Raw genomic sequence first — 22,448 nt, forward strand, 5'->3', positions numbered from 1 at the left:
TTCTGATTGCAACTGTATATAATTACTACGCAATGGACCAATCAGAATTGTCGCAGAGTTGAGATTTTCCGTTAGAAGTTCTGTCACATTTTTAGATTATTAAAAAACAAAGCGCACTTATTAAAAACCCTGCTGGATTTTGAAAAGGAAAACGGGAAACGGTGTAGTGAGTTTTATTTCATAACACTAATGGATTACTCGTTGAGGATGTGAGAGATCTCCAAGCCGGGACAAGATAGGTTATTTATCTCAGGTGAGCGATTTATCATTTATGAAGTGATTCTTATTCTGTTTAAACAGTGTTTTTAGACGTGGCAGTAGTAGATTATTTTTTAAACTGCTGAAAGTTTAAATAGATCAGTGTTTTAATTTCTGAATGGCTGTTGCGGATGAGTTGTAGATCAGTGGCACATGTTAATGATGTCATCAAGAGTGAGTGGAAACAAACGGCACTGTGTTGGAACGTATCTTCGTGTGTTATTTGCTTTACACACAAACAATGGCCTTATTTACATTACGTGTTATTTACATTAAGCAACAGTATCAGATCGGATTACACATTTTTTTCCTTCCGATATCCGATCCAGTGATTTGGGCCAATATCGGGCCGATACAGAGTATCGGAACGGTGCCAGCCATAATAATTACAGTGTTATTCGTTTATCATTAACAAAAATCTTCAGGATTTTGACTTAGCCACTCCTAAACATTTGTTAAATTAGAGCCATATAGATGTACACTTGCATTTGTACATAATTCTGCTATATAGCCCAATTTTCTCTCACCTTTAGCTGATGATATTAGATTCATTCGTTTTTGGTTTTTTTTGATAGCACGTAGAATTCCTTATTTCCTCAACAATGGCACTTGGTGTGGGGGTGCTTTCTTGTGTCAGGACCTGGACCATCACAATATGACTATAATATCTGACTATTAATGTAATGTTCTTAATGTAAAATGCTGTATTTGTTTAAGGTGTCCGCTTGATGTTGATAGTAAGATTTTGTAAAACCAGCACTGGTTAAAGTCAAGTCTGGATGTGTATACAGTGCACCCCACATGTCAGATAAATGCACAGCCCGCATAACTGCATGGCTGTGATCCAGTCCCATCTTTCTACCATTGATTTCAATTTACAGCGACTTTGTATTAGTGCACTACCAATAAGTGCACAATTCGAACATGAGCACGTGTTGTTCAGGTCTCAATGTCATGTTGACTCCGTGTACATGCACAGGGGAAGTAAACACTGATCTGCTAATTTTTGCAGTGCAGCTTAATGACCTAACACACAGAGTGGCGTGCTTGGCACACAGCTACATTAGTAATCTGTCAGCACAGCAGCACCTGGTGCTGTGGAGGAGTTCTGACACACAATGCACTTAATTGCTCTGAAACAAAATCCTGAAATTGTGTTGGTTAAAGTGAAAAGCAATATAAGCTGTTTGAAGTTCAGAAATGGAATTGCACATGTAAAACGCAGTTGTTACCTGAAAGTTTTAAAGCGTAGTGTCAATAAAGAATCTAATGTACCTGGAGGCTAACGGATGACAGAAAACTAACAGAGGCTAACGGATGACAGAAAACTAACACAAAGGGCAGTTGTAGCCTAGTGGTTAAGGTACTGGTCCGGTAATTAGAAAGTTGCCGGTTCAAGCCTCACCACTGCCAGGTTGCCACTGTTGGGCCCTAAAGCAAGACCCTTAACCCTCAATTGCTTAGACTGGATACTGTCACAGTACTGTAGTCGCTTTGGATAAAAGCGTCTGATGAATGCTGAAAAGGTAAATAAAAATGTAAACACATATACAGTCTGGTTAACCTGATCTATAACACTAATAAACAGAATGCTGTCCAAAAGACTATGGGTGTGTTCGAAAAACCTAGGGAGCTCTCTACATAGACAGCATTTTACGTCATCCAACACAAGCACTCCCGAGAAGTAGGCTGTTCGCAATCCTAGACGTCTTAATATCCTCACTAGTAAGGCATCTTAAAATATCAACGTTATTTTAACTCAAGAACGAGGTAGCATCCGAAGCTGCCTTATGCCAAGTTCACACTATACGACTTTCCAAGTCGTCAGGTCGCTGTACAGTTCACACTACACGACTGAATCTCTTGTAATCAGGAGTCTTTCAGTCGGTGTGTATTTTATTATTTTATTTTTTTTTAAACACACGTGAGAAGTGACGAGGGGATTAATGATACCATGTCCAAAAATGCACGTCAACAAGTAGCGAGTGATCAAAGTGTTTGTGCGCTGATGTGCAGCGTGAAATCAAGGAGGAAAAATAAATGAATCTGAGTGGATTTGGCAACACGAACAGTATGGATTGTTCTATAGTAAGTTGTAGGTTAATTAATACATTTGCAATGCAGTGTGGGTATTATGTTTTGTAGAGGACGATCAAATCAGAAATACTGTAAAACGTGTGTGTGTGCCGGTGTATTCTGATATAAACTATATTATCCCCGTCCCACCGGTTTACACTCCTCTCCTGCGTTTCCCCTCACACCGTATCCTGTGTTCTTATTGGCTGTTCGACATGTCACTCATTCCCAGTCACACATCTGAGATCAGATATCTGATGTGCTAGAAAACTCGATCCGGTCGCCAAGCGGTCGGCAAGCCGGTCGGGTCGAGTTGTTGGATAGTTCACACTTAGCGACTGCGAGCCGAGTTTTGATCGCCGAGCAAACGCTGAGTTGCTCCCGAGCCGGCAAATCTAGCGCCGACCAGTCGCCAAGCGAAAATCAGGGCAAAAATCGTGTAGTGTGAACTAGGCATTAGCGGTGAAGGCAATCCCAGCATCCATTGCAGCACAACTTTTCTCACAGAAAAAAAAAAAAAATGATGGATGGTGCGGAGAATTATTTTCAAACGTAAATAAATGATTATTTATTTTTAATTTGTATAAACTTGTGTCGCTTATTTGCAAATTTGGGCTTGTCAGCGAATTTAACCGTTTTCGGTACACGGACGGAGATGTTAGTTGACATGCTAGCGTGTTATGCCACCTTATCCCATTGGTTTGAATGGCATGCGGCTAACGGTGTTAGCTTAGCCAGCAAAAACTGATGGAATCGCTGTCCAAGTAGTGCGTTAGAATAAACCTGCCTTATAAGTCAATGACTTATTAGAATCCTCTCTACTTAGACAGCTGCCTATGTAGACATTAAGACAGCAAGGTTTTCAAACACACCCTATGACTGCTTATTTCACAAGGAAATCTAATATAGATGGAAAATGATGATTGCCCAAATGTTGTACAGAGTTTAGTGTAGACTATCCTTAAATATAAAAGCACGATCCATTTAAGTGCAGTTAAGCTTTTAATCTCATCTGAAAATGAAAGAATTCAACCCCCTAAAGAAAATAAGAATTTCTAACCCTAGAATTTTATGCAGAGCTAGGTTGTGTTAAACGAGGTCTTTATCAGTGGAATAATAAAGCAATTGAAAAAAGAAAATGAAAGACGTAGTATTTGAGCAGAAGAATATTTTTCTGCTATGTCACAATTATTCAACCCCTACATAATATAATCAATCATCAATCATGCCAACAACGAAAAACCTTTGTGTTACTGCAAACAACTTACAGGATGACCTGACAAATGCTGGGCCAAATGTGTCAGTGGTAACCATCAGAAGATTCACTAACAACCATGTCCTGGCTTTACGACACGTCACTCCTGACCAAAAAGCACAAGAAGGGTAGATATCAGTAGAAATTTGCTGCGGAGTTCTAGGACTATAATTTGTTTATTAGGATTTTAACGTCACATTTTGGTGTAAAACATGACAGAACAGGTAGTTACTCATTACACAAGATTCATTAGTTCAAGTCTTTAATGTCAAACACAATCATGGACAATTCTGTATCTCCAATTCACCTCACTTGGACTGTGGAAGGAAACCGGAGCTCCCGGAGAAAACCTACGCAGACATGCGGAAAAGGACCCGGACCGCTTCACCTGGGAATCAAACCCAGGCTCTTTCTGATGTGAGGTGACAGTGCTACGCATCGAGTCACCCTGCTGCCTCAGAGTCCTAAAGAATAGTTCTATGCAGTGACAAATAAAACTGGAACTGTTTGGCCATATGAACAAGCAATTTGTCTGGAAAGGTAAGGCCTATAGCCAGAAGAACGCTACCCCCACAATCAGGCATGGAGTTGGGCCTGTAATAATGTGGGGGTGTTTTTCTCCTGCAGGAAATGGCAATCTTGACCGTGTGACTGGCATTTTGAGAAGGAAAATTATGACTTCTTAAACTTTGGTGATAACTGCACTTTCCAGCAAGACAAGTCAACCAAAACTTGGTTAAGATATCAGTCCTGGAATATTCTGGAGAGGCCTTCTCAGTCTCCAAATTTAAATCCCATAGAAAATACTGTTGCACTAAAGCTATCAAACATCAGTGAGATATTTGCACAAAAGACACAAAAGTATCAGAAGCTTTCCAAAGTCAGACAAACAGATGTTATTCAGGCAAATGATGTTCCACCAAATGCTGAGGCTGGGGGTTGAATAATGACATAAGTGCACATTGACACTGGTCAAGGGAACTACAACCACAAATGAGAAAAAGTTGGGACTGTATGGAAAATGCAATTTAAAAATGACTGTTTCTTACATTTATTTTGACTTTATTTCATTGCAGACAGTTTGAACCCTAAATATTTCATGTTTTGCCAGATCAACTCTGTTTCATTTGTTAACATAAACCCATGCCTGTATTTCATGCCTACAGAACATTCCAAAAAAGTCAGGGCAGGAGCAACTTAGTTATATTAATGAGGTAAAACAAACTAAACAGTAATGTGATTTCAAACAGGTGATATCAACAGGTGATTACAGTGGCATGCAAAAGTTTGGGCACCCCTGGTCAAATTAGTTACTGTAAACAGTTAAGCAAATTGAAGATGAAATGATAAAGTTAATGACACATTCCCTTTGTATTTTAAGCAAAAACATTTTTTTTATTTTCATCTTTTACATTTTCAAAATAACAAAAAATTTGCAAGCAAAATTTGGGCACCCTGAATGGTTAATACCTAGTAGCACCCCCTTTGGCAAGTATCACAGCTTGTAAACGCTTTTTGTAGCCAGCCAAGAAGCTTTCAGTTCTTGTTTGAGGGATTTTCATCCATTCTTCCTTGTAAAACTCTTCCAGTTCTGTGATATTCGTGGCCCGTCTTGCATGCGCTGCTCTTTTGAGGTCTATCCACAGATTTTCAATGATGTTCAGAGGACTGTGAGGGCCATGGTAAAACCTTCAGCTTGTGCCTTTTGAGGTAGTCTATTGTGGATTTTGAGGTGTGTTTAGGATCATTATCCGTTTGTAGAAGCCATCCTCTTTTTAAATTCAGCTTTTTTACAGATGGTGTTGTTTGCTTCCAGAATTTGCTGAAATTTCATTGAATCCATTCTACCCTCTACCCGTGAAATGTTCCCTGTGCCACTGGCTGCAACACAACCCCAAAGCATGACTGATCCACCTCCATGCTTAATGGTTGGAGAGGTGTTCTTTTCATGAAATTCTGGGCCCTTTTTTCTTCAAACATACCTTTGCTCATTGTGGCCGAAGACTTCTATTTCCCGCTCATCGTTCCACAGGACTTGTTTCCAAAATGCATCAGCCATGTTTAAATGTTCTTTTGCAAACTTCTGATGCTGAATTTTGTGGTGAGGACACAGGAGAGGTTTTCTTCTGATGACTCTTCCATGAAGGCCATATTTGTGCAGGTGTCCATTTTTATTTTCAAAGTGCTAGGCAGCTGCTTAGAAGAACCCGTGGCTGCTGTTTTTGGGAAAAGGTTAGAGGAGTCTGGGTATTTATAAAGCTTTGAAATTTGCATCACCTGGCCTTTCCTAACAATGATTGTGAACAAGCCATAACCCTAACAGGCTAATTAAGGTCTGAGACCTCGGTGAAAATTATCTGAGTACTCAAATCTCCTAGGGTTCCCATACTTTTGCAAAGTACTCCTTTCCTTTTTTCACTCTAAAATGTAACAAAACCAAAATAATACACTGATATTGCTTAAACTGTTTAGTTTAAAAGTGTGTTTCATCTTTAACTTTATGCTTTTTGAAGATCATTTTATCTTCAACTTGTTTAACTGTTCACAGTAACAGTAATTTTGACCAGGGGTGCCCAAACTTTTGCATGCCATGTAGGGTTGGGCGATATTGCCGATTTTCATACCGTCATACCGTCTTCAGGAAATACCGCGGTATACGGGGGGGGGGGGGGGGGGGGCAATGTTTGTGCTTTAACACAAACATTAACACATAAGATTTTGGCATTGTAATCTCTCTCTGCCCACACAAAACAGAATAACAGCAGGCTACACACTTCAATATATTTCAAAAGTTAACTGCTTAGTTTATAGTTACAGATATTTCTTAAAAGTATATGAACGTGTACGATTAGTTATGCCTGTAATCCAGAATTAAGTTCTGTATCGTAACAAAAAATATGAATGTAAATGTTCATGTTGCGATGATGGTGATGTAAAATAATGTTAAAATAATTCAAAGTCCAAACATTTGAGTGGTTAACGAGAACGCTACTTTACATGTCACACAAGCTCAGTGCAAAACACGAGCACGGAAACGGTACAAATCCGATCTCTTCCCTACACACTCGCTCCCTACGCTTAACTTTCTTAAAGGGCCAGACAATATATTTTATAATTCACATTACACGACAGGTGAGACGTTCTTTTTTCTTAATATAGCGCTTTTATTTAGGAAAAAATAGTTCTTACATAGGCAGGAAAATCTATGGCAGACAAGAGTCAGAACAGCGGATTGGGCGTAACGTTATTATTACTGTTTGCTCCTTTTTCTCAACACTTGTGCTCGATTTACACTGAAGATATATTTAGTAAATAAGTACATGTCCGCGCATGCATGCGCTTGTGTTCATTTCCGGTTGAACTGATAAAAAATGTTGATTTTGAAAAATTAAAAGACGAGTCCTTTTTCAGTTTCTGCTTGTTAGCTCACAGCTAATGCTAGCCAGTGTGGCTCTTCACTCGTCTCTCTGTGTTATCACCAGTGAGCACCCCACAGCCAATCAGCGAGCTCCAACCGCCTACCCCTCCCACCCCTCCCTCACTGTGGATGTGCGCATGTCCTAAAGTCTCAGTTTTCAAGGTAAACCTGAAGCAGAAATTTGGCGCTTCACATTTAAAAAATACGTCACCATTTTTTAATACCGTCACCATTTTTAAATACCGCGGTATACGGTAATACCGTCATACCGCCCAAACCTAATGCCATGTATAATCATGTATAATCATAATTTGGAACAAAAGCAGTATCCACGAAAGTCTTTGATGAACAAAGATGGGCTGACTATCTCCAGTTTGTTAACAAATGCATGAGAAAGTACTGAAATGTTATTAAACTCCAATCCATGTTCATCAAAGAAATATTGGAAGGAATGTGTATATTCCCCCCTCTAAAGTGCATAATATCATTAAACGATCTGAGAATTCTTGAGAAATCTCAATGCATAAAGGGCAAGGGCGCAGGTATAAGCTCAACAACAGCATTCTGGGATCCCTTAGACGACACTGCATCAAGAACTGTCATTCTTTAATAGCTGATATAACCACAAAGGCAGGGGATTACTTTGGCAAACCTTTGTCAAGCACTACAATACAAAGTTACATTCACAAATGCCACTTAAAACTTTACTGTGCAAAAAAGGGCCTTATGTTAACCATGTCCAGAAGCGACATCAAATTATCTTTGATTAAATTGTCTGTAAATGTCTGACAAATTTTCAAACAAAAAATGAGACAACAACAACCCTGCTGCAACTGTTGCATACCTCAAGATGTGTTTGAAAGAAGAATGGGCCAAAACAACAGTTGAAACACTCAACTGCTTGATATGCTCGGTGCCAAGAGATCTTTTAAGTGTTGTAAATGGCAACATTACAAAGTGGTAAATGCTTTACTCCCAACTTTTTTAGAATGTGTTTTTCGAAATAAATGAAAAACACTGAGTTTTTATTTGCTTTTTCTATACTGCTAAATTGCTTGTAAGTAACAATAAACATTCTTTCTACAGTTAAGGAGATTTCTCTTTACACATCACCATAATCATTTTAAAGGTAAAGGGAGATAAATATTTCAGATTGCAACTGTAAGTAGCTAACTCTTGCTGCTAATAAAATGTGTTAAAAATAAAAAGTGTTAAAAATAAATGTGTTACAACACCTGTCACAATTGTGTAATTGTCAAACTGTCAAGGAACTAAGCTCATCTAAAAAGAGTGTGTAATAGTATTAAAATAATACTTCTGTTGAATTTACATGATCAAAACAAAATGTACTTAATTAAGTCAGATTTGATTAACTAATTTTTTTTGTGTTGAATTAATGCTGTTTCTGTCAAAGCAAACAATTAATTTAAAAGCAATGTCTATAAAAATAAGTAAAAGTAATTAATAAGTATAAGTAAAATCATTATTTTTTCAGCGTATAAATGACAAATTCATTTAAATTCATCAAGTTAAGTATAAAAGTTGATCTATTAACTATTTGTAACTTTAAAAAAGAGCAAAATAAACATTACAAATGCCGCTTTCATGAGCAGTTTTTGTGCGAATCATTACACCACAGAGTAAAACTGACTACATTAAAAACTAAAAGTAAGCTCATTAAACTGAGATTGATTGAATTGTGTGCTTTTTACTGCAAAAACCTACTGTTGGTATACTACATATTTGAAAAAACAAATTTGCTCAATTGAGCCTGTTATGCATGGGACAAGGAAAAAAAAAAGAGAATGTACATGTCAGAAATAACATAGTATCAGAGCTCTTTCTAGCAGATAATGACACTGCTCTACAAATATGGTATTGGTGCAAACCTGGTGTTATGTTATAAGCCAATCTCTTTAATAGATTATCATGAATATTGGTTTAAACACTCCATTATTCAAAATATGACATTGTGGAGAAAAAATAAATAGATTCAACTGTAATTTTATGCGAGACTGGCCATTTGTGGAGGTTAAAAAGTCTACAGTGTTGTCACTGTTTTTGTACGTCACCCTATTTCAACCTGTTAATTTTCAAAATAATTATAGATCGTAGTGGTATAACTTTTTTGACCTAGAGGTAATTAAAACTTGACAGTAACACTGGATTGCAGTAAGTACTGCATTGTATTTTCATCACACCTGCATTTATTTAGGATTACACAGAGGTACAGGGGTTGGACAAAATAACTGAAACACCTGTCATTTTAGTGTGGGAGGTTTCATGGCTAAATTGGACCAGTCTGGTGGCCAATGTTCATTAATTGCACATTGCACCAGTAAGAGCAGAGTGTGAAGGTTCAATTAGCAGGGTAAGAGCACAGTTTTGCTCAAAATATTGCAATGCACACAACATTATGGGTGACATACCAGAGTTCAAAAGAGGACAAATTGTTGGTGCACGTCTTGCTGGCGCATCTGTGACCAAGACAGCAAGTCTTTGTGATGTATCAAGAGCCACGGTATCCAGGGTAATGTCAGCATACCACCAAGAAGGACAAACCACATCCAACAGGATTAACTGTGGACGCAAGAGGAAGCTGTCTGAAAGGGATGTTCGGGTGCTAACCCGGATTGTATCCAAAAAACATAAAACCACGGCTGCCCAAATCACGGCAGAATTAAATGTGCACCTATACACGGCCGGGCTGCTATAGCCAAACCTTTGGTCACTCGTGCCAATGCCAAACGTCGGTTTCAATGGTGCAAGGAGCGCAAATCTTGGGCTGTGGACAATGTGAAACATGTATTGTTCTCTGATGAGTCCACCTTTACTGTTTTCCCCACATCCGGGAGAGTTACGGTGTGGAGAAGCCCCAAAGAAGCGTACCACCCAGACTGTTGCATGCCCAGAGTGAAGCATGGGGGTGGATCAGTGATGGTTTGGGCTGCCATATCATGGCATTCCCTTGGCCCAATACTTGTGCTAGATGGGCGTGTCACTGCCAAGGACTACCGAACCATTCTGGAGGACCATGTGCATCCAATGGCGGTGCTGTGTATCAGGATGACAATGCACCAATACACACAGCAAGACTGGTGAAAGATTGGTTTGATGAACATGAAAGTGAAGTTGAACATCTCCCATGGCCTGCACAGTCACCAGATCTAAATATTATTGAGCCACTTTGGGGTGTTTTGGAGAAGCGAGTCAGGAAACGTTTTCCTCCACCAGCATCACGTAGTGACCTGGCCACTATCCTGCAAGAAGAATGGCTTAAAATCCCTCTGACCACTGTGCAGGACTTGTATATGTCATTTCCAAGTCCAATTGACGCTGTATTGGCCGCAAAAGAAGGCCCTACACCATACTAATAAATTATTGTGGTCTAAAACCAGGTGTTTCAGTTATTTTGTCCAACCCCTGTATCTGTATGTGGTGAAACAGGTTGTTTGCTTAGATATTTAATTTACATCATTTCCAATAATTCACAGATTCTGGTTATTTTATTTGGCTTATATTGTCACAAAGTACTGCTCATCCACAGATGGTTAGATAAACATAACAATAAATTCAGGGTTACCTCACAAGTCACTTAATTTGAATCAAACAAAGCATGTTTGGGATTCAGTACACAACGAAATTTGCAGCATGAATTTGGAAACAAAAATTATATGATGTGATCATGTCAGTATAAACCAAAATATTAAAGGAATGTTGCCAAGACCTTTGTGTGTGCAAACACACAGGAATGCTCTGCATATGCCTATGTGTTGCTAGGTAATTGCCAAGGTGTACTCCTTGGTTGTTATGGTAGGTGGTTGCAAAGGTATAGATAGATGGTAGCTGGGGTAACATGTTGTTTTTAAACAGTTGCTAGGCAGTTACTAAGATGATGGTTGCTAATGTGTTGCAGGGCAGTTTCTATGGTGGCAGTTTGATAGCTAAAGTGTTTCTGGGTAATAGCTATGGATTTGCTACGCGGTTGCCAAAATGGTTGCAAAGCTATTGCAAAGCTATTGCTAGGTGGTTTCTAAAGTGTTGCTAAGCTATTTAAGGAGGTTGCTAAAGTGTTTGTGAATAGTTGCTATGTTGTTCTAGATAGTGGTCCTGTAGTTGGTGACGTTCGAATACTTTTGGTCATGTAGGTTGGTGGCATCTGAATACTCTTGGCCATGTGGTTTGTAGTATCTGAATTCTTTTGTTAATGTGGTTGGTGCTGTCCGAATACTTTTGATCATGTAGTTGGTGGGGGTGTGAATACTTTTACTTAGGCAGGTCACGGTGCGTTTCCATGCCATCATTTGAGCAGAACAACAGTAGATCAACCTGCTCATTTAAAAGATGAATGGAAGTGAATGGGGCAAAAAAAAAAAAAAATGGGCGTGGTGGCCACCGCGACTGCAGGGTGGGAAAAAGACTGGACTGGGTGGGGTCTTCAAATACTGTGTAAGAACCCTAGTTAGCAGACCTGTGCAGAAAGGCCTGTGCAGAAAGCGGATGAGTCTCATGTGTGAATCCACCAAAGCACAGGCATAAAAGAAGAGGTCAGCAAGGACTGCGCACACGTCAGAGGGGGCGTGAGCAGCAATAAACCCTCTTCAAACGCAATTGGGATCCCCAGCAGCGGAAGACAAATTGACTACACTAAAATCAGGGAGAAAATGCATAAATAAATAGAAAAAACAAGACGTGGTGGGTTAACGGGTGCACCTATCCAAAAGCTGTATATAAGCCGCTGTGTCATCACTCAAAAATTGCGGATAAAGAAAGCTGGACAAAAGACAGGGGGAAGATAATAAAAGGTCATGCAGTTTGTGGTATCCAAATGCTTTTGGGATAGATTTTGCCCTGAAATAGGGTATCCAAAAAGAAGTACAGAACATTACTGTGCTTTTCAAAAAAATAACAGACGTGAATGTAACAAAGGAGTGCTGCTGTCATACATTTGTTTACACTTTTTACTCCTGGTTAGGGTAGGCTTCTCGTTTAAGTACACCGATCAGCCATAATATTAAAACTACCTTCTTGTTTCTACACACACTGTCCATTTTATCAGCTCTATTTACCATATAGAAGCACTTTGTAGTTCTACAATTACTGACTGTAGTCCATATGTTTCTCTGCATGTTTTGTTAGCCCCCTTTCATGCTTTCAAGATGGTCAGGACCCCCACAGGACCACCACAGAGCAGGTGGTGGATCATTCTCAGCACAGCAGTGACACTGACATGGTGGTGGTGTGTTGGTGTGTGTTGTGCTGGTATGAGTGAATAAGACACAGCAGCGCTGATGGAGTTTTTAAACACTTCACTGTCACTGCTGGACTGAGAATAGTCCACCAACCAAAAATATCCAGCCAACAGCGCCCCGTGGGCAGCGTCCTGTGACCTCTGATGAAGGTCTAGAAGACAGCAGCAATAGATGAGCAATCATCTCTGACTTTACATCTACAAGGTGGACCAACTAGGTAGGAGTGTCTAATAGAGTGGACTGAGTGGACACAGTATTTAAAAACTCCAGGTGCTGTGTCTGATTCACTTATACCAGCACAACACACACTAACACACCACCACCATGTCAGTGTCACTGCAGTGCTGAGAATGATCCATCACTCAAATAATACCTGCTCTGTGGTGGTCCTGTGGGGGTCCTGACCATTGAAGAACAGGGTGAAAGCAGGCTAAAATAGTATGTAGAGAAACAGATGGACTACAGTCAGTAATTGTAGAACTACAAAGTGCTTCTATATGGTAAGTGGAGCTGATAAAATAGACAGTAAGTGTAAAAAACAAGGAGGTGGTTTTAATGTTATGACTGATCAGTGTATACTCTCTTATTAAATCTGTGCTAGAATCTAGCTGTGTAAGTAACTAAAAGCTACTCTTGAGTTTGGCCTCTTGCTGTAGTCATTTCTGTGGTCAGGTAGGCTACTCTGCTGAGTAGTTGATTTCAGGTGTCTATTGTTTCTGATCCCAAGGTGTCAACTGGGCGCAGGGTTTTTAATAAATTATGTTGGCATCACAGCAGTCAGTGCTTCTACGCCTGGTTAAGGTAGGCTTCTTGTTTAAGTAGACTTTCTGTTTTAACTTGTGCATCTTGTGAATCTAGCTATGTAAGCAACTAAAAGCTACTCTTAAGTTAGGCCTCCTGCTGTATTAATTTTAGTGCTCAGGTAGTGTGCTGATTAGTTAGTTTCAGGTGTCTATTGTTAGCACGAGTTTCTGATCCCAAGGTGCCGAATAGGGGCAGGGCTTAACTTAATATAAATGGTTTATGTCTGACTTTTACAACTTCTAGGTGTTTAATGCCACTGTCCTCTGCATAATCTATTTTTCCTAACAATACAACTTTTAGCAACTCTTGGTTAAGTATTGAAGCAATTTCACCTTACTTCTCAGTTTCTATTTCTTTGTCAAACATCTCCACTCCAGCATGTGCTACTTACCTACACCTGTGCTTATATCCCATATGCCTTACAGACATTGCAGATCATGTCAGACACAGTAATGCCAGTAACCTCAGCTACCCCCAGCTGTTACCGCAATCTCAAACAGTGGTGGTAAATGGGCTCTGGGACTGTCAATCAGCTGTCCAGAAAGCTGACTTCATCCCAGCCTTTGCTTCATCCTACTCTCTTGACTTCCTGGCACTGACTAAGACATGAATCACTAATGAAAACATAGCTATACCAGCAGCCTTATGCTTTGCCTACACCTTCTCTCATACACAGAGAGGATCTGGCAGGGGTGGTGGTACAGGTTTGATCTTGACCAAGAAATGGCACTTTACTCCTCTTTACCTTCCTCATCTTAACATACACTATATTGCCAAAAGTATTCACTCACCCATTTAAATCATTCAATTCAGGTGTTCCAATCACTTCCATGGCCACAGGTGTATAAAACCAAGCACCTTGACATGCAGACTGCTTCTACAGACATTAGTGAAAGAATGGGTTGCTCTCAAGAGCTCAGTGAATTCCAGCGTGGTATCGTGATAGGATGCCACCTGTGCAACAAGTCCAGTCGTGAAATTTCCTTGCTACTAAATATTCCACAGTCGACTGTCAGTGGTATTATAACAAAGTGGAAGCGATTGGGAACGACAGCAACTCGGCCACAAAGTGGCAGCCACGTAAAATGACAGAGCGGGGTCAGCAGATGCTGAGGCACATAGTGCACAGAGGTCGCCAACTTTCTGCAGAGTCAATTGCTACAGACCTCCAAACTTTATGTGGCCTTCAGATTAGCTCAAGAACAGTGGTGTAAAGCACACCACCACTGGACTCTAGAGCAGTAGAGACGTGTTCTCTGGAGTGACGAATCACGCTTCTCCGTCTGGCAATCCGATGGACGAGTCTGGGTTTGGCGGTTGCCAGGAGAACGGTACTTGTCTGACTGCATTGTGCCAAGTGTAAAGTTTGGCGGAGGGGGGATTATGGTGTGGGGTTGTTTTTTTAGGAGTTGCACTCGGCCCCTTAGTAGACAATTTCATGCTCCCAACTTTGTGGGAACAGTTTGGGGATGGCCCCTTCCTGTTCCAACATGACTGCGCACCAGTGCACAAAGCAAGGTCCATAAAGACATGGGTGAGCGAGTTTGGTGTGGAAGAACCTGACTGGCCTGCACAGAGTCCTGACCTCAAACCGACAGAACACCTTTGGGATGAATTAGAGTGGAGACTGTGAGCCAGGCCTTCTCGTCCAACATCAGTGTCTGACCTCACAAATGCGCTTCTGGAAAAATGGTCAAAAATTCACATTAACACACTCCTAAACCTTGTGGAAAGCCTTCCCAGAAGAGTTGAAGCTGTTATAGCTGCAAAGGGTGGGCCGACATGATATTAAACCCTATGGATTAAGAATGGGATGTCACTCAAGTTCAAATGAGTGTGAAGGCAGACGAGCGAATACTTTTGACAAAATAGTTTATCATCCTTTAAATTTCCTGCTGTTACTAATACCTTTCCAATAACTCTTCATATTACCTGGTTCATTAGGAGACCTTAAAGAATAATTGAATATTCTTGTAAGTCTTTTTCATGCAGATGGGACTCCTCTAATTCTTCTTGGAGACTTTAACCTCCTTTTTGACAAGCTGAATCTTTCGGTCTTCTTTCTCTCCTTTCATCATTTGAAAGGAGGCTTCTGGACCTACAGCTCTTGACCTCCCTGTCACCCCAATGAATAAGTTGAACAGCTTCTCTCATCATGGAATCCCACTACCTGCACACTTGACCCTATCTCATCTACTATCTTTCAAGAAATCTTGCATGACCTTATCCCCTTTATTACACCAACTATATACAACTCTTTAACATCAGGTGTTGTCCCTATAGCTATGAAGAAGGCACAAGTCATACCACTTCTCAAGAAACCTACACTAGACACCACAAACATAAACTACAGACCAGTATCACTCCTCTCAAAATTCTATACAAAATTCTCAAACAGGCTGTCTACAATCAGCCGTCCCTTGTTCTCATACAGAATGACCACCATGATTAGTAGAAGTCTGGCTTCAAGGCAGCACACTCCACAGTACCAGCTCTTGTGGCTGTCACTGAGAAGCTTCATGCAACCAAAGCAGCCAAGCATAACCTTTCTGCAGCCTTTGACATGGTTAATCATAACATTCTCTTGTCCACTCTCTCTCATCCTTGTAGTAACTGGTTCAGCATAGCAGAGAATAGCTTCCTACCTGGAAGGGCATTGCTACCAGGTGTCATAAAGGTGCACTCTTTTAACTGATGTTACCCAGGGCTCTGTTCTTGGTCCACTTCTATTCTCCATCTACACCCACTCTCTTGGTAAGGTCATATCCTCCCATGGCTTCTCTAACCACTCTTATGCAGATGACACTCTCATTCTGTCATTCCCTCCTTCGGACACACAAGTCTCAGCCTGCATCTCAGCATGTCTGGCAGATATATCACTATGGATGTGAGCTCATCACCTAAAACTTAATCCCAGCAAGACAGAGCTGATGTTTATTCCTTCAACCAAACACAAGTGATCTTTCTTAATAACTCCCAGATCAAACCATTGGTTAATGGACAAAACCTCACTGTGTCCAAGATAAGGTGTACATGCATTTTGATGGCAGTCGGGTAAAGTAAAGCTAGTGTTTTTCATAGGGGCAAAAATAAATATGAGTGAACAGGAGAAACAGGGGATGATGGGGGGAAAAAAGAAAAATGAATAAGTGTTGGTCAAAACAACTTTAAATTTCTTGGTGGGCCTTTCCCAAGATGGTACATCCGAAACGATTTCTATCAGTCAAGCAGAAATACAATTGATCGACGTGCCGTTCAAAAAATAAATGGAAATAAGTGGGACGAAAAATGAGATAAAAATGGGAGTGGCAGGTGAATGGGTGCGTGAATCCAAATGCTGTAAACAAGAACAATAATACAATATATGGAACAATAATAAGATTAACAGAGAACAACAGTTAAAATAACAAGAAAAAGAAAAAGATGAACAATTAACAAATAGTGTAACTGCCTACTCCACTCAAACGAATAACTAGAAAATGCAAATGTGATTGTAGCACATCAGTGGTAAAGTATGTGGGGATGTAAATACTTTTGCTCAGATATGTGAGTGTGTGCGCAAGCATATATTTATTGCTATTGTTTGTCAAGGTGTACTCGGTGATTACTAAGGTATATCTAGACAATTGCTATTGAAAGAGGTTGTTGTTAAAAAGTTGCTAGGCAGTTAATAAGATGATGCCAAGTGGTTGCTAAAGTGTTGTTAGCTGGCTGCTATGGTGGCGAGCTAATTGCTAATATGCTAAGTGTTGCTGTTTGGTTTTGCTACGAAGTTGCACAAGATTCATCAATTCACAAAGTTATATCGAACACAGTCCTGGACAATTTAGTATCTCCAATTCACCTCACTTGCATGTCTTTGGACTGTGGGAGGAAACCCACGCAGACACGCCCACCTGGGGATCGAACCCAGGATCTTCTTGCTGTGAGGCGACAGTGCCGCCCACTTAGCAACCGTGCCGTCCGGCTGCTATGGTAACGGATTTATTGTTTAGTTGTAGTTCTGCGACTGCTAAAGTGTAGCTAGCACTACATTGTACTGGTGTTATTAAGTTGTTGCTCGGTGGTTGGTAAGGTGTTTCAGATGGTTACTAGGGTGCTTGTGCATTGCTGCTATTGTGTTCAAGATGGTTGCTAGGGTGTGTGCAAGTGTGTATGTGGGGGAAGGGATGTAAATACTTTTGTTCAGATATGTGATTCTATGCAAACATGTAATTGGTGGGGTGTAAATACTTTTGCTTAGACAGGTAATTGTATGTGTGGCTGATAAGATATTTTAGGTAATTGGTCCCCAACCACCAGGCCGGTCATTTATTACCGGGCCGCACAAAAAGAATAAATAATTAGAGATTGCTATAAGAGCAATTAAATTTCCGAGTTTCGGGTGTTATTGTCCCCAATCACCACTAGCAGCGTCTCAGGATTCACACTGATTTTCCATTCTATAGTTATTCTATTTTAAATCCTCCTGCTCCTGCCAGTTCGTGAAATTATATCTTATATGAAACTGGTCCAAGGTGCAGAAAAGGTTGGGGTTTTAGGTGGTTTCTAGGGTGCTAGTGGGTGGTTGCTATAGAGTTCTAGGTGGTTGCTAGGGTGTATGCAAGTTTGTGATTTTGTGTGTTTGCCTGCAAGCATGTATGTGGTGGGGGTGCAAAAACTTATGCTCTGTCAAATGTTTGTACATGGATGCTAAGGTATTTGGGTGGTTGTTGAGGTGAATAAGAGCGTGAATGTTATGAAGTGGAGGGGGGAGAGAAATGAAGGAGTGCAGGTCAGTATGTTTGTAGATTAGAGCTTGATGACCTGCACAGAAGAACTACATGCATTTTGGTGGCTGTCGGGTAAAGGAAAGATAGTTTTCTTAATAGGAGCAAAAATAAATGGGAGTGAATGGGAGGAACGAGGGGTGAAGAGTAAACCAGGGAAATAAACAAGTGCAGCAATATATACTGAATAATAAGAAAAAGACTATTGGAAGTTGACAGTTGCCTCCTGCAAACACACCAAGAGGAAGAAGACTATCGGACAACAATAGTGTGATTGCCTACTGCACACACCTTCTCTGCCAGCAAAAGACTACTACTTAGATCTTTAACACACCAAAATGGAATACCATATGATCTATGTATTACCCATATTCTTGTGCAGACACCTCAATCAAGTAGAAGTCACTATTGCTCCCCACCAAATATGTCTGTTGAGCACATGACCAGACCAGTTCTACCACTGAGCCTCAAACTCAGGTCTCTGTAGTGGTGGGTTTGCGCATTAGACTGCTGTGCCGCCCGATGCCATGGCATACACATCAGTTACAAGTGTATGTTAGCACTTGATCTTAATTGTATAAGGTAACACGGTTTCTTCTTAACCGTCACACGTTTTGTTACTTTTCCCTATCGTGTATGACTTCGCTTGTATTGTTTGTTTGTTTGTTTGTTTGTTTGTTTGTTTATTAGGATTTTAACGTCATGTTTTACACTTTTGGTTACATTCCTGACAGGAACGGTAGTTACTCATTACACAAGGTCCATCAGTTCACAAGGTTATATCGAACACAGTCATGGACAATTTTGATTCTCCGATTCACCTCACTTGCATGTCTTTGGACTGTGGGAGGAAACTGGAGCACCCGGAGTAAACCTACGCAGACACGGGGAGAACATGCAAACTCCACACAAAAAGGACCCGGACCGCCCCACCTGGGGATCAAACCCAGGACCTTCTTGCTGTGAGGCGACAGTGCTACCCACTTAGCCACCGTGCCACCCTCTTTGCTCGTATTTGCTGATAACTCTTTTGAAATTACCTTACCATGTTGAGCTTGCCTATGTATTTAAGTCATGTCAATAAAAACTCAGGTCTTTTATCCATGAGTGTCTGGTCTTTTGGTTCAGATCTGACAATTATAGCATCCATAGGGTAAAAAAATTAATTTAAATAAAAAGAATTAACTACCTCTGCCAATGAGCTTAAATTTGATAGTTTTTGAATATTCCAGCAAAATATTTATCCACCATGTCTAAAAATGTATACACAGCTGGTACCATTTCATAAACTATCCCAGTTCACTAACATAAAGTACAGTAGACCCTTGAGTTACAAACCGTTTACCATACAAACACGTGACGTCACGAACAAGTTGACTCCAACCGTCTCTCTCTCTCATATATATATATATATACAGTGAGCAAACATTCGGACAACGGACGGTGTTGTTCCGGTGTTTTCTTTATATTTTGTAAAATTCAATGCTAACATGTCCCCAAAGAAGGTGCAGAGAAAGCACAGTGGTGAGAAAATAAAAAAATCTATTACTATTTGTTGTTGTATAATTACTCCTGCCAGTAGGTGTCACTGTGTATCAGACAGGGGACAGTGAGTGAGAGAGAAGAAGGAAAGTATTCTTTCTTTCGTGCAATTACACCTACAAAATACAACACTATTGAAATAAAGAAGGAAATAATAGAAAAATATGAGAGTTATTGTTGTTTCTGTTAGATAAATTTTATAAAAAAAAGGAGATTTATTATGGTGTATGGTACAGCACACCTACTGTACTGAAATGTGATGTGTGTTTTTTTTTATGTACAGTACTACTGTGTATTATTGTTTATTACAGGAATGTCTATTCTATAATTTAAGATTTAAGGGAAAATATACTTGTATTTATAACAAAAAAGACAATTTAAGACATTAGAAAGGTTAGGTAAGGGGGGGTTTGGGAGGTCTGGCACGGATTAATTCTATTTACATTATTTCTTATGGGAAAAACAGGTTTAACTAACAAAGCAATTAAATTCGTAAGTCAAGGGTCTACTGTAAGTTTTGGTATGTGCTGATTAAAAAACAAAACTCCACAAAAGACGATGTAGGGGCCAAGAGCATCTAATAATTGGATGGATGGATGGATGGATGGATGGATGGATGGATGGCTTTAAATATACATTAATTTTTGCTTTTGCTGTGGTACTAAACTGGAACCAACAATCACTGGTGGCCATACTGTCTAGCAAAAATGGAATCAAGACAATTCGCTTGCAATAGTATTTGTTTAATTCACCTGAATTTATTAAATACAGAACTTTTAAGTTAAGGTAAACTGCATGGAAGAGGAGTGACCCTAAGTTAGTTCATATGAGTTCTGACAGGTGCCAGAATGACAGTCTACAGCAAGTTTTATTACACTGAAGTTGCATGAACGTATTTATATAAATTGGTTTAAATGGTAACCACAGTTATTACCTGTAATTGCAACAGAGTCGTGCTGTCACACTTTGTGTTGCAGTTACCTGCTTCATATTAGCTTGTGCAGAGTTTGGGATGCCTCAGTGTTTGGTAAAAATGCTATTCACATCCTAATACAATAGCAATATTAGCAAATCCGCTATGTGAAATTCACTGCTATGGCTGTGTTTCACATATACCAGGCGTTCCACGTGTGAAGAGCTGCTGAAACTCCGCTAGTTCTGTCTTTCAATAGGACCTCACCTACCTGAGCCTCAACCACCGGCTCCGGGCATCACTCCGCTATTTGCCGCATCCATGCTTGTTTTCAAGGACGCAAAAAACGCCATGACAGTTTAGAAAAATGCATCAAATATGAGCGGGGTGGGCACCCGGAGGAAAAAAAATCCCATTTCTTAATCCTTACTAAAAACCAATAGGTCGGCACTTCATTCATGAGGGATGCGGGAGTTAGAGACCGGGCCGAACAGTGCCCTGCAGAAACAGGACACATTTATATGACACAAATTTGAAGAAAAAAATTAATAGACCTACTTACCTAAAATGGCTACTGCAGAAGCCAAAATACAAACAGCTGTTATTTGGTGAAGTTTAGCGTTGGCCGCCTGCAACGACAGCCTAACCACGCTTTAGCATGTATTATTCCATCGCCCATTGGTTAAAGCGGAACTCAGCTGGCGTCCTATTGGCTGCTGAGCTGTCAAACAAACCTCGCCACTGTAAGTTAGAGTGAGAGCAAAATACTGCGAGCTACTATTGTGCAGCAGGGTTAGCTCCTTGTGTGTATGTTACGTTTTGTTATTGTTCAGGTTGAAATACCTAATATTATGAAAAGCCTCCAAAACGCTCTGAAACCGCCATTGCTACAATACGCCGTGAACTATTTTCTCTTTTTATCTTTGCCTCTCGGATCCGGGTGCTAAAGCTAATGCTCCGGTTTAGTGTTTCTTCTCGTTTGCAACCCACCAATCATGCTGCTTTTTACTTCATGGTTACGGCGCGCGAGAGAAAAAAATCTAACATTCCCCGTCTTTGCTCATGTTTCGTAGCCCGGATGTGAGAAGAGCAGAGATTATAGCGCAAACTGCGGTGTTTTTCCATACTGTGGGATTCCGGTGGATGGACGAGTGTTCATATGCATAACTCGCTTGTTGAAGTGAGCATAGGTGCTGTAAATAATGCATAGTTCTGTGTGTCTGCATTAATGTAGAAATATGCACAGTATAAAAGTGCTTAAAAGTCGTAAATGCTTCAACAGACTGGTCAAGTGGACTGAAAGTTTTTGGTTTTCAACTCTGGTTGTGGAGTGTTGATATCAAGCACATTTTGGTGATTTACATTGTAAAACAGACCCCTGAAATACGAAGTCGATTAAGAAGTCACATTATTATGACCATTTAAAACTTTTGACGGTGGCAGCACGTTGCTCATGAAGAAAGTCATGTTTTGTGAGCTGGCTTGGTGGGTATTTAATGCCAAGTTCACACTACACGACTTTCCAAGTCGTCAGGTTGCTGTACAGTTCATACTACATGACTGGATCTCTTGTAATCAGGAGTCTCAAGTCGGTGTGGCTTTTACACTACACGACTGATCGGCGATAGGGTCACACACTATACGATTTATCACTAACTGGAATCGCAGGCGAGCTTCTCTGGTCTCACGAAAACAAACGTGAGAAGTGGCGAAAGGTTTAATGATACCACGTCCAGGGCCGCTCAGGTGGCGCAGCGATAAAGTACGCTAGCGCACCAGAGTTGGGGTTTCAAATACATCGTATCGAATCTCAGCTCTGCCTTCCGACTGGGTTGGGCGGCAGCATGAACAACGATTGGCTGTTGTTCAGGGTTAGGTGTAAAAAGTAGGATCATAGGTCCTCATAACTGGTGCAACTGCGGCCCCTGCTGGCTGGAGTTTGCATGTTCTCCCCGTGTCTGCGTGGGTTTACTCCGGGTGCTCCGGTTTCCTCCCACAGTCCAAAGACATGCAAATGAATTGGTGATACAAAATTGTCCATGACTGTGTTCGATATAACCTTGTGTAAACTGATGAACCTTGTGTAATGAGTAACTACCGTTCCTGTCATGAATGTAACCAAAGTGTAAAACATGACGTTAAAATCCTAATAAATAAACAA

The 22,448-nt window shown here is 40.4% G+C and overlaps 1 protein-coding gene across 1 annotated transcript in view; it reads right to left on the reverse strand.

Annotated features, from left to right (window-relative positions):
• Positions 1 to 21,216, reverse strand: part of chd6 (chromodomain helicase DNA binding protein 6) — a 117,769-nt gene extending 96,553 nt beyond the window's left edge. The window contains exons 1-2 of the mRNA XM_062997563.1: positions 21,131 to 21,216; positions 20,850 to 21,008 (exon numbers count right to left, since the gene is read on the reverse strand). The gene's annotated coding sequence lies outside the window, so the exon portion shown is untranslated. The remainder of the gene's footprint in view (positions 1 to 20,849; positions 21,009 to 21,130) is intronic.
• Between the last annotated feature and the right edge of the window lie 1,232 nt (positions 21,217 to 22,448).

Source organism: Trichomycterus rosablanca, chromosome 6 (assembly GCF_030014385.1).
Source record: "Trichomycterus rosablanca isolate fTriRos1 chromosome 6, fTriRos1.hap1, whole genome shotgun sequence".
NCBI lineage: Eukaryota > Metazoa > Chordata > Actinopteri > Siluriformes > Trichomycteridae > Trichomycterus > Trichomycterus rosablanca.